This window comes from Brassica oleracea, chromosome C2 (assembly GCF_000695525.1).
Source record: "Brassica oleracea var. oleracea cultivar TO1000 chromosome C2, BOL, whole genome shotgun sequence".
NCBI classification, from domain to species: Eukaryota; Viridiplantae; Streptophyta; class Magnoliopsida; order Brassicales; family Brassicaceae; genus Brassica; species Brassica oleracea.
The window spans coordinates 46,796,649-46,809,012 of NC_027749.1; the positions used below are offsets into that span (position 1 = coordinate 46,796,649).

Consider the following 12,364-nt stretch of genomic DNA (forward strand, 5'->3'; position numbering starts at 1 on the left):
CCATTCACATCAACCTGCAATGCATAAATCAAGTCCAATATGAATAGAGGGGTACTCATCAGCCTAAAAACGGGTACAAAGCTCTTCATTATTGCCAGGTTCTTGATTTTACCAAATTGGTTACAGGGATCTCAAAAACTAAACCCATTATGACAAATAAATAAAAAAACTACAATTGTCATTTTTTTTTGTCAACTAATAGTTCATTAAAATTTAAAGAAAGATTCAGCCCAATGGACGGTCCATTACAAGAGATGAGTTTCTGAGAGTGGCCTTTGCTAAAAGATCAGCGTGTCCATTCTCAGACCTTGGAAAGAAAAAACACGAGAAAAAAACAAACAAAGAAGACAAATTTTTGATATCTTGCAAGATACCGTAGATTTCCTTGTGAGACCGTTTGTTGTTGATGGCCCTAACGAGGGTTTGATTGTCTGAGAGTGCTCGAAGATGAGTTAATCCAATGGAGATGGCTTCTGTGATCGCGGATCTCATAGCCAGAGCCTCTGCAATCAACGCAGAGTCGACATAGGTCTCGACCTTGGTTCCACTGAAATTAGGAAGATGTTGCGGACCTGAGAAGATCCAGGCCATGCCCGCCCTTTTTGTGATTGCATCCCAGGCTGCATCTGATTTGCATGTCGATATGGGGAGATCTAGGTTATGGAGAGAATTGATCGTTTCTTCGTTGCTATGTCGTGGTTGTGATTCCTGTCGTGGCTGAGATTCTGGTGGGTTTGTTTCTCCTCCTAGCACTGCCTTTTTCTCCTTCTGGGAGCTTGAATCTTGTTGCGCCATATTCCATTCTTTGGCCAACCTGATGGCTTTTGTTGCTGTCTCAATTGCAGGGGTCTGGCGTTTCTCGAAGATTAGGGTGTTCATGGAGATCCAAAGAGCCCACGCCAGCCATGATAGTAGGTTGGAAGTCATGCCCGTTGGTGGGCCGTTTAGGACTTTCCTTAATCTGACAAGCGCTGTAGCCAAGTCCTGACACGCAGCTATGTGAACCGCAGGGGAGAAGGACAAGTATTGCCAAATTTGAATTGCATAGGGGCATTGAAAAAAGATGTGAGCTTCTGTTTCTAGTTCTCCACACCTAATGTGTTTAGCCTCATGTAGAAGTCCTCTCTTTTGCAGGTTATAGCCCAGAGGAATTGCCTTATGAATCACTGACCAGAGGAACACTTTAATTTTTGGAGAGCCCGAGTTATTCCAGATATCTTTCCTCCAGCTAAATTCATCTTGATTCGTAGAGCTGGGGAGATTACTTTCCTTTGAAGCAGTGGTGGAGTGGTAGCCAGACTTTGCTGTATATATTCCATCTTTTGCTGGCTTTCATATATAGGCATCTTCAGATTCTAGAAGGCTAGGCCTCAGCGCCAGGATCTGCGTGGAGAGCAAAGGTAATTTCTCCTCTATTCTTATTGTGTTCCATGTATGGTCTATAGTTAGAAAGTCTGCAACTCTGAGATCTTTGTTGTCTTTGGTGGTAGGTCCAAATGGTCGCATCTCATGAGAAAGGGAGATCCATGAGTCTTGCCATACTTTGGTAGTTAGGCCATTTCCGATCACCTTTCCCAGTCCAGCCTTTAGTAGATCTCTGCCGTGAGAGCATGAAGGAGGTGTTGCCACTTCTAGAAAGCTCTTCTTACTGCAATACTTTCCGGTAAGGACTCTAGCCAGCAAGCAGTTTGGATTTGTTAGAACCCGCCATGCTTGCTTAGCTAGAAGAGCTTGATTAAATGCTACTATCTCTCTGTAACAGAGATCTCCTTCTGCTTTTTGTTTTGCCATCTCCTGCCAAGAGATCCAACTCATTTTCCTTTTCTGATCATTCCCATTCCACCAAAATCTAGCCCAGACTGACTGGATTCTTTTACATAAACTTGCAGGGAGCAGGAAGCATGATAGAGTATAAGTGGGGATTGCCTGAAGAATCGTCTTAAGCAAATGTCATCTTGCCTGCTTTGGAGAGTTGTTTGGAGGACCAACTCTAGGCCCTCTGTCAAATTCTATCTACTATGGCTGTAAACAGATCCTTTTTTCGACGACCGAAATGCTCTGGGAGCCCAAGGTACTTCCCATTCCCTCCCTCTCTTTGAATTCCAAGGATTTGTTTGGCTGCTTCTTTGATGTCGTTTGGTGTTTTACTCGAAAACGTGATTGATGACTTTTGCACATTTATTTTTTGTCCGGATGCTGACTCGTATTCTTGGTGTATGCTGAGGAGGGTGGCGCAGCTTGTCTGATCTGAGTGGTAGAAGAACATTGTATCGTCAGCAAACAGGAGGTGGTTCACCCTGGACTTCCTCTAGCCACTCTGACCCCCTGGAGTGAACCGTCTTGCGCCGCTTGTTTGCACAATCCCGACAGAACCTCTCCGCAAGGGATGAATATGTATGGAGATAGGGGATCTCCCTGCCTGATTCCACAGTATGGTTTCACACACCTGTCGACTGTGTCATTAACTAGGAATGAATATGAGACAGACTGTATACATTGCATTAGCCAGTTAGACCACTTAGGGTGAAAACCCAGCCGTTGTAGCACCATTAGTACAAAGTTCTACTCAACTCTGTCATACGCCTTACTCATGTCGGTCTTGACGGCCATAAAGCACTTCTTTGTGGCTTGTGATATCTTTAGATAGTGTAGAGTCTCATGTGTAATCAACACATTGTCATAGATAGCTCTCCCTGGGATAAAAGCCGATTGGTTCTCCGATATGATGTTCTCTAGTACTGGTTTTAGGCGTAGTGAGAGGAGTTTTGAGAGGATCTTGTAAAAGACATTGCAAATGGCAATAGGCCGATACTCTGCTACTGTTTTTGCTCCGTTAACTTTCGAGATTAACCTGGCGTATGTTGTATTTATTGAAACTGGCAGGTGCCCTGTTCTGAAGAAAGCTTGGACTTCCTTGGTGATTGCTTCTCCTATAACTTGCCAATATGCTCCTATAACGCGCCTCTACTGTTTGGTGATTGAATTGTTTCCAGATGTTTGAAACTATCTGTTTCACCTCCTCATTATCTCTGAGACGCATGTCGAATCTGAAGATTCTGTTACCTTTCTTCTTTGTAGGGTCCAAGATCGATATTAGGGGTCTATGATCAGAACCTGCAAACTTCATATAATTGCAGTGACAGGATGGGAAGATCTCTGACCACTCATTGTTTCCAATAGCTCTGTCAAGCCTGCAATGAACCAGGTGATTTCCTCTTTTGCCTCTCCAAGAAAGAAAATTCCCGGAATGCTTGATATCAAACAGAAAGTTCTTTCTGCTCTAACAATTACTCCTGATTTCTCACTATTGTCTATGATTTCATTAAAATCTCCTATGAGAAACCATGGGACTGACGGGGAGTTTGACAGGGCTTAAATCTGATTCCATGTTTCTTGTCTTTTTGTGTGATTAGGTTCACCATATACGAAAGGTGGAGTGAAAGGAGACGCCTTTGAAGATGATATTGGTGTCGATGAAGTTGTTTGATTTTGATAGGATCGTAATGTCCACTTCATTCTTCCAGCCTAGGTAAAGCCTGCCTCCTCCAGGGGACTGTGGAGGTACTATGCAGTAGCGATCCATCTGTAGGAACTCTAGCTCTTTTAGTACCACTGATTCTTGGTTTTTGTTTCCATCAGGAACACCACATTTGGAGAGTTCACTCGGTGAATCTCTCTTAAATGCTGGACTGTCATGGGGTTCCCAATCCCACTACAGTTTCAGCTCGCTACAGCTAAGGACCCTGAGGCAGAGGGTCGTGAAAATCCTTTCTCTTTTCTGAGATCGCTGGTACAATCACCGCTCTTGGTGGTGCTGTAGATGAGGCAGTTTTTGAGCTCCTGCTATTTCCTGCCTTGAATGCTCTTTTCTGACCTTGAGATCTTGCTGGAGAGGTAGGTTTACTAGATATGTTTCTCTTTCTTGAGTTTGCTCCTGTTAAAGTCCTTTGGCTAGTAACATAGGCACTAAGTCTTGCTGATCTACCTCTCTTCCTGCTAGGTTGTTTTATTTGTATGCTAGGTTGTTTTATTTGGACAGTGACCATGTTCTCATCTTCGTTGGAAGCAGGAGAGGGGGCGACGATGGTTGGTTGTTCTTCGTTAGCTACCAATAATTTATCCTGGTGTGAGGAACCCTCCGCTGTTGAATTTGCCATAATACTAGCAATGGTCTCCTCAACCAGTCCTCTAGCTTCGCTTTGAGTCACACGATGGCGTCTTGCTTCTTGTTCTGTTGGGTCAGCACAACTAAGGTATTGTAGGGTCGCTTCGTGTATATCTCCCAGAATTTCTTCCCGTGTAGTAGAGGCTTTTATCTTGGTTTCTTTGCGTGGCAGGTTCAGATAGGGGTCAGCAGTCTCTTCGTGCTAGAAGCACGTCAATGTGTTCATAGGAGGAGGAGTGTTCAGAATTTTGTTACTGCTCTCCGGAGTATCGCTTAAGATCAGTGGTGGATTCGTTGCTGCAGCTATTATAGGTCTAGTTGTCTCTTCATTGAGACCTCTTGCTTCTCCTGCTTGTACTCATAGCTTTCGTGATGCTGCTTCCATGGGATCTGGGCAGCTAAGGTATTGTGTTGTAGCTTCCTCTAAATCTTGCAAGACTTCTTTTGTTGAAGGTACTTTCATTTTTGTTTGTGCACTAAGTTGGGTATGTGTCCCGTGATTTTCCTTTGACATAGCGTGATCGTTGCTGGTGAGTTGCCTTGGAACAGACTCAATGGGTTTCTTCCTCCACTGCCAAGTATCTCTTTCCAGGAAAAGAGGTTTTACGTTGCAAGAGAGGCTTGGTTGGACCTTCCTAGAGTGCACATAGGGGGTGAGTCATAACTTGTGTTCCTTGAGGTGTGGTTGCTTCTTCCCTGGTAGCCATCTATCGTCTGGGCTTTACCCACCGGAGGGGGTTTCCTAGCTAGTCTGTTTTGTACTCACCCGCAGACCAAACTTACTACCGTGTCTTTCTACCCTCTGATGGAACTCCTCCCCGTTCCCTGGCTCATCGTCGCTGTTGAAGACGGATCTGGCTTCCTCACAGTAAGGAGTTACATTCCCTGTTTCCTTGTAGTCCAAGCTTGGTTTTGTCAAGGAAGCCTTTTGAGTAGCTTGCTCATCCTTTGCAGGGAGAAACGGGCAGTGTGTTTTCTGGTGGGAGAGAAGTAGACAGTGGGAGCAGTGGTTCTCCAAGCGTTCGTATTCCAAAGTAATATTTGTTTCTTCACCCGACTTAAACTCTATGATAGTTTCCTTGGTAAGTGGTTTGAGACCATTTATCAACACCCTGGCCCTTGCTTGTGTTTTTGAGATTTCATGATTTTCCATGCTTCCCAGGTCTTGGCATATGCTACGGAGCATCCTTTCATGTGAGTAGTGGAATGGGAGTCCTTTGATTCGGATCCAAAAGGGAATCATTGAGGGAAAAGCATCAGAGATGATGGGTTCCCATTGTTGCAGGAGGATCATCCAGTAGTTGAAGTGGTATGGTCTGTTCTCCAAGACTTTTAGCAAATCTTCCTCCAGCTCAAACCTGAACTGGAAACAATTGTGACCTAAGTCAGATCCCACTACTCTTCCTTGGATATTCCATTTTCGAGGCAGTGATAGAATAAGAGTCCAAACTCTTTGTTTTGCTGGATTAGTAAGCCTTCCGGTGAGGGTGAGAGCGTTGTCTTTGATGAGTGCAGATGTATTGAGAGACGGAGCCCTGACACGCTTCAGTTGTTTCTCCTCTGGTTCTCCAGCTATCCCTTTGCCCTTCTCAGCTGCTGTTAGACGTCTCTCCATGGTAGAGAGAAAGCTTTACTGGAAATTTGTGTAGAGACTTGTTGTTGAAGCTTCAGAGAGTCGTTGTAGATCTATAGATTCTTCAGATTGTTTCCAAGACTAAGTAGATCTGAATTTTGAAGATTGAAGTTGGTTGAAGATCTGATGGAGATGAAGCGGATGGTGCTATTTTAGGCTAAGGATTAGGGTTGCGACTGGTTCCTTGGCTGCTTTAATTTGTAAGGTTTCTAAAAACGGAAGCTAGAACGAGTTGTCATCTATGTATATGGTTTACTTAACAAACAAACAAGCAAGTGGTGAACTCATCATGATCTTTGTACTTGTGATACAGTTCGAAATTTGGTCAAGCCACAGTAGGATCGATTCAACTATAGGAAAGAAAATAACGAAGAAACTTATTAGATTACGAAACTGAAAATATGAAAATTTACCACCACAGAGAGAAGCAACCCGCGATTCAATTTACAACCTTTGAATCAAATCAACCAGAAAGAAAAATCGAACGTAATAGACGGATTTTGGCACGGAGACGGAGGTATCAGCCATCTAAGAGAACGAATAGGTTATTAGAACTGAATACGCGTTTCGCAGAATCAAGAGAGAGAGAGAGAGAGAGAGAGAGAGAGAGAGAGAGAGAGAGCGATGATGATGAAACTCGAACGATATGATTAGTTGTTATATAGCAGATACGGACCGAAACGAGGATCTCATTATTACTGTTAGTCATGCAATTTTTTTCTCAATATATTCTTTTTAACGAAAATATTATCCAACAAAAATGCGTCGAATTTGAATTTTCAGATGTTATATCCTTTTTTTTTACTTTTTAGTGAACATAAAAATGAACTTTTCCTTTTTCTGAATAAGTTGGATCGGCCAATACTATATTTAACGGTGTTAATTTTTTAATCAAATTTAACTGGTGACTAATAATTAGATTTTTTTAAAGGTCAACATAAATTGAGAGTTAAAAAAAGGTAGAATTTTAATTGCTCAAATTTTAGTTGAAAGTTTTTTTTGTTTAAATTTGTAAGTTCAGGGTTTTTATAACTACTAGGGGCATAACCCCTACGCAAGCGCGGAACCGGGTACATTATCGATTCATTGTGTAGTCTTTATGTATGGGATTTTGTTTTTTTTTTTAACTTTTGTTTTTCCGTGTTGTATATAATCTATATTATAATAGATTGATGAGGTTGATATGAAAATAACCGGTGATTTCTTATGTGTTGATATTTCATATCTTATGTGTGGACATCTGAAAGAGATTCTGATTTATCTTCATGAATTCGACATCTAGCAATATTTTTCCCGTGAATATGTCGGACAGAGACCCACATATCCGCTGAGATTCAACATTTGATACGCTGACTAATTTCCATCCTCATTAGCTATTCAATAAATCTGCAAGCTGTGCAAGTATAAGAAAATAATCATCTACCACAGTTTAAGAACCCCAAACAATAGTGAAACATTTTATTAGACAGAGAGCAAGAGAATATACATAACCCTATAAATATGGTCAAGGCGAGATTTTTTAATATAAAGGAAAAATGAATCTCCATGACCTCTTCTCAGGTCTATGCGAACTCTATTAGTCCGTCCAAGAAGATGTGTTTCTTTTTCATTGGTTGTTCATGTAGTTGTCGGCAGTGTAAAAGATTTTGTTCACCTCCTCCTTGAAACTACCAATGTGTTCTAATTCGGATTTAAAGTCTGGGAAATTAGTGAATCCCTCCATGGCGTACATGTCTTAGTGGACAACTTCGGAAAGTAGAACAAACAACAAAGAAAAGTTATATTAATCAAGTTTAGTAGGATTATGAAATTCTATCAATTTAAAGAGTTTCAATGATACGCGGCACTGAATAGGTGGTTTAGAGTGTAATGGTTTATCATCGGAGGTGAGAGTTAAGCGACGAAGTGGGAGAACCCTAGGCCCTAGCTTAGAGACGGTGAAAAAGAATAGACGATTAGGAAGCTTTTTTGGGTATGTCTGACGCATCAGCCTTACCTAGAAACTGGGTGCGATAGGCCGCAGGTTAATTAAAATGACCCAATACAACCATTAATTCATTACACAGCCCTATTCGAAAACTCACCGCCAAGGGCCATAAAATCGCCGGAAAAACGTAACTCGGGCACCAACGGTGACGATTTAGACTGATTCGGTCAGAAAATCGGGATTCTTAAAATAAATTAATTTTTACTCTTTTCATCCTATAATCGAGTAGTATATATAAAGATTCATGATGTTTTCATGAAAATGACAAAAACCGAAGAAATTGATGTATAACTCGTAAAACATTATGAGCCGTCAGAGTCAATATTGCAGAAAACCTAGAAGTCTAAAGAGGAAGACGACTTGTAAAAGTCATAATTGCTTTTAGTTATACTTAATCATAAAAACATGCAAAACATCCATGGTTTCTATTCGAACTTGTGTTGTTAGCCTTTTTAAAGATGTGTAAACCTCTGCACTAAGTGATATTTATTGTAAGTTTTTACGAATAGATAATACATTAAAACAAAAAATAAAGATGAGTCCCACCAAAATAAATGAAATGCTGAGATGGACACCCTAAAGAGAGAGCAAAAACTCAATCATTATAATATAGATTTTTTCATTTTCTTAATAATTGGAAAAATCTATATGAATGAAATATAATTTTCTCTCCGTTCTTAAATATGAAAACATTTCATATTTTTAAGTACATTTTTACTTTATAAAAACTTGTATAACCAATCATATTGTATATTAAGGCCACATCATTTGGGTTCCAGAACCTCAAGATTACCTCCGACAATCAAACGCTTATTAGAGCTATCAAAGGCAACGTACAGACCAAAGAAATCTTTGGTATCCTCCGAGACATTCAACAAATCTCGTCTCCTTTCTCCGATTATCGTTCTCTTTCATCCCTTGTAACAAAAACCGAGTAGCGGATACTTTAGCTAAGCAGCCCTAGCCCAATCTGTTTCTGGATCTTCTGTAATGAACCCTTAGTATTTGGGCCATAAGACTTTTTTTTTTGTTTAACGCTGATTTATTAAGATATTACAACTAAGAGAAATATTACATAGACGATTCGATAACCGACAATAAATCTGCCTTATGAGGATCTACGTTCATAGGATCCACGCCTGGCCATAAGACTTTATTTAGTAATGAAGTATTTCTTTGACGGAAAAAAGTGTAGCTAAAACAGTTTTCTTTTATTCTTGTGTAAAACATTTTGATAGATGCATACTGGTCAGAATACGATTTATGAAATGATGGTTAGAGAATATATATTATATCACGTTTAAAATTAAGAAATTTTATTCGAAGAGAATCTGCAAACATTTGAAGGGTGGGAAATGGATATATTCGCGCTGCCACGATACCAGCCTAAGAGTGCCAAAAGGTGCATATACTTTGTGTCTAGTTAGGTCTTAATTATAAAATCCGAACAACTTACATATGTTTGAAAATGTGATAAAATCATCAGAAGTGACTTTAGGTTTTGATATGTAGATTTAGAAAGGTTGAAGGATCGAATAGAGGAATGAAATGGATGGTTGAAATTAATAATGTATATAGGCAACTGAAACAAATAATTAAATGTCTAAATAAGATAGTTATGCATATCGGATATGTTATGATGCGACGGTATCCTCCATAGAGCAAAAGCAGAAACAATAATTGAGCCAATTAATGAAATAACAAAATTTGAAAGGTGTTAATTAAATGACAAAGACAAAAGTTGTTAGAAAATAATAATAATACCGGTGAGATTAAGATAAAATGTTTTGTTTCGAATATAATTTTGCAAAAAAAAAAAATTCGTGAGCATCAATACTATTAAGAAAAGACCACCCTTAATTTATACCATTAATGAGAATTGCAAGTTTGCCAAAAATACTTCTCTTTCAAAAGGATTACAAAAATGTATTATTGGAGTGTAAAGATTTTTAGTTTTGGGCTTACAGATACACTTAAATGGATTAATAACTATTGAGCTTACATATATTTATAAGATATGATAATCTTAAATTTGATATAAATATTCAAAATTTAAATATTGGACTTAGAAATATTATGAACCCTATATCAATTAACATACATAATGACATAAAAATATCATTTTTTCATGTATAATATTATTTAATGATCGAAAATGAGTATATACACAAAAATTAAAAAATATATTATTTACTATGTCATTTTGTACATAATATTGATATGGCAATTGCGAGTATTTAAGAATATTTTTAAAATTAACATAAAATTTAATTTTAAATCTAAAATTTTAAAAATTCAAACTTATAATAAATTATTAATAACGAAAAATAAATAATATTATCATATTAATAATTTTTTTATATTATCATTTTTTATTTGGACAAGATAATAAAAATTTCATCAAAGTCTAAGGAATCACAAGTTTATGAGTAATTTAATAAAATATTAAAGATATTTTGTTTTTTATCGGATGGTTAATAGCGAGTGTTTGATTTTTACCGTGTTCTATCGGATTTCTAATTATCAAATTTTTCATTAAATCCAAACCGAATTATATACTAGGTAGGTCTACAGGTTCAACAACGGATTTGATTCAGATATAAAATCACTTTTTAAAATTCAAATATTATTATAAAACAACTTTTAAATTATTGGATTTATAATAAAAAAAACGTAAATTCATGCAAATTTTATCAAAATGGTTCGACAAAAAAATATTGGCGCTTTCAAATATAGTCGTACCCTCTTAATTGAATTAGGATAAAAATAGTATAGACTGATGGTGAGAACTATGATACAAATATATGACAAGTAAAATTTCATTTTCAGTTTAAAATCGATAATTCATATCATTACTATATTTTGATAATGAAAACACACTATTCTTCAATATATAATATATATATATATACTATTAAATTACGTACATCATTTTTTAAATCTATTTCGAACAAATACCATATTTTGAAGAAGAAAAAAATAATAATAAAAATATAAAAAATCGATTGTTTTGGTTCGAAAAAATAAAAGTAGTTTTCAAATCAGTTTGGGATCAAGAAATAAAAAATAAATTTGTGTTTTCTAAGCGCATATCAAAATCTAGTGTGAATTTTTAAAACGCTAAATAAATTGGGATATTACCAATCTTGGATGTCAAGAAACGTAAAGGAAACGAATTGAATAAACAAATCGAAGATACTTAGAGCTAAGCAAAAGAATCACATATTTAGACAGGATTGGACGCATTGTTCTTATCTCCATTAACATTTTGAAAATCTTGTCAAATATTATATTTATATAATACTCCCTCCGTTTTTAATTGTAAGTAGTTTTGCTTAAAAGCATGAATATTTAGAAAATTATTATTTAAAAGAATATATCATTTAACCAATTAATTCAACCAATTATTAAAAACTTAACATTATTTCATTGGTCACACAGTATCCAATAAATAAAAAAGATGCATCGAAACGGAGGGAGGATATGGTACTACTAAATAAACAATATATATTTTTCATAAATTTACGAAGTATTTATGCTTCTTATTGTCTGATCAAATCGCTACTTTTTATCGAAATCAATGGTTGCTTTCCTTTTATGCCAAACAGGCCAACTTTAGTAGTCTAAAATATCCCCCAAAAAGTCCAAAGATATCTTTCACTAAGAAATTATTTTGACTAGTCAAAATTTCAACTAATTTTTCAAAATAAATTTTGATATGACTAAAACAATACTATCAACGAATTACTAATATTTATAGTTCTATCATTGTTTCTTACAAATGTGTGCAGATCTAAGTGAAACTAGTTTTTGATCCGCGCGTCCGCGCGAATATATATTTTTTACATATTTTATAGTCTATTTATATTAAATACAGGTTTCCATATTACATATTTGCAGTGTTTTAAAAACCGGACCGTCAATCCTCAGACCGGTCGGACCGTCCACTACAAGAAAACACAAATTTAGCGACGGCCAAAATCGTCGTTATTTCCTCGTAAAAGAAGAGTTACGAGGAAATGGCGATAAAAGGCGTTTCGTCGTTATACGTTTGTCGTAAGAGAAGATTCGTCGCCATTTCCTCGTACATTAGCGAGGTTATATTTTCCTCGTAAAGAAGAATTAAGTTTTCCTCGTCCAGACCTCATGGGCTTTCCACGTAACGCGGTCGTTGTGCTTCCTCGTAATAAACTCGAAAAGGATTCGTCGTAAAAGACCCGCAAAAACCTCGAAATATATTCGTCGTAATAAAAACGTAAAGAACACGAAAATAATTCGTCGTATTTGAATCGTAAAGTATACGAAATAGAATCCACGTAAAATCCTCGTTAATAGTTCCTCGAGATTTTGTCGTTAATTTTCCTCGTTAATACATCGGGAATTAACGACGATATTACTTTGTTTTCTATTTACTGAATTTATAAATAAAAATAAAATAAAAATTATATTTATTTAATTTATTAATAAAATTTTAATTGAAATTAAATCGAATAGAAAATTTTTTTTTGGCCGAATCAAAATGAAATTATATAATATATAAATAAGTTTTGAATTTTAAAATACAATAACAAAAAAAAAA

The 12,364-nt window shown here is 36.8% G+C and overlaps 1 long non-coding RNA gene across 10 annotated transcripts; it reads left to right on the forward strand.

Annotated features, from left to right (window-relative positions):
- Positions 1–288: 288 nt before the first annotated feature.
- Positions 289–6,165, forward strand: LOC106321873. 10 transcript variants are annotated; one of them, XR_001266152.1, is made up of 15 exons: positions 289–728; positions 846–1,065; positions 1,135–1,400; positions 1,491–1,663; positions 1,890–2,071; positions 2,228–2,430; positions 2,884–2,974; positions 3,079–3,205; positions 3,414–3,561; positions 3,640–3,894; positions 4,022–4,253; positions 4,338–4,568; positions 4,682–5,033; positions 5,120–5,199; positions 5,328–6,165. It is a non-coding gene; the product is annotated as an uncharacterized LOC106321873 (long non-coding RNA). The 10 variants fall into 10 exon arrangements; XR_001266154.1 differs by having other exon boundaries at positions 2,238–2,430; XR_001266167.1 differs by having other exon boundaries at positions 331–728; positions 846–915; positions 1,011–1,065; positions 1,890–2,430.
- Positions 6,166–12,364: the final 6,199 nt, after the last annotated feature.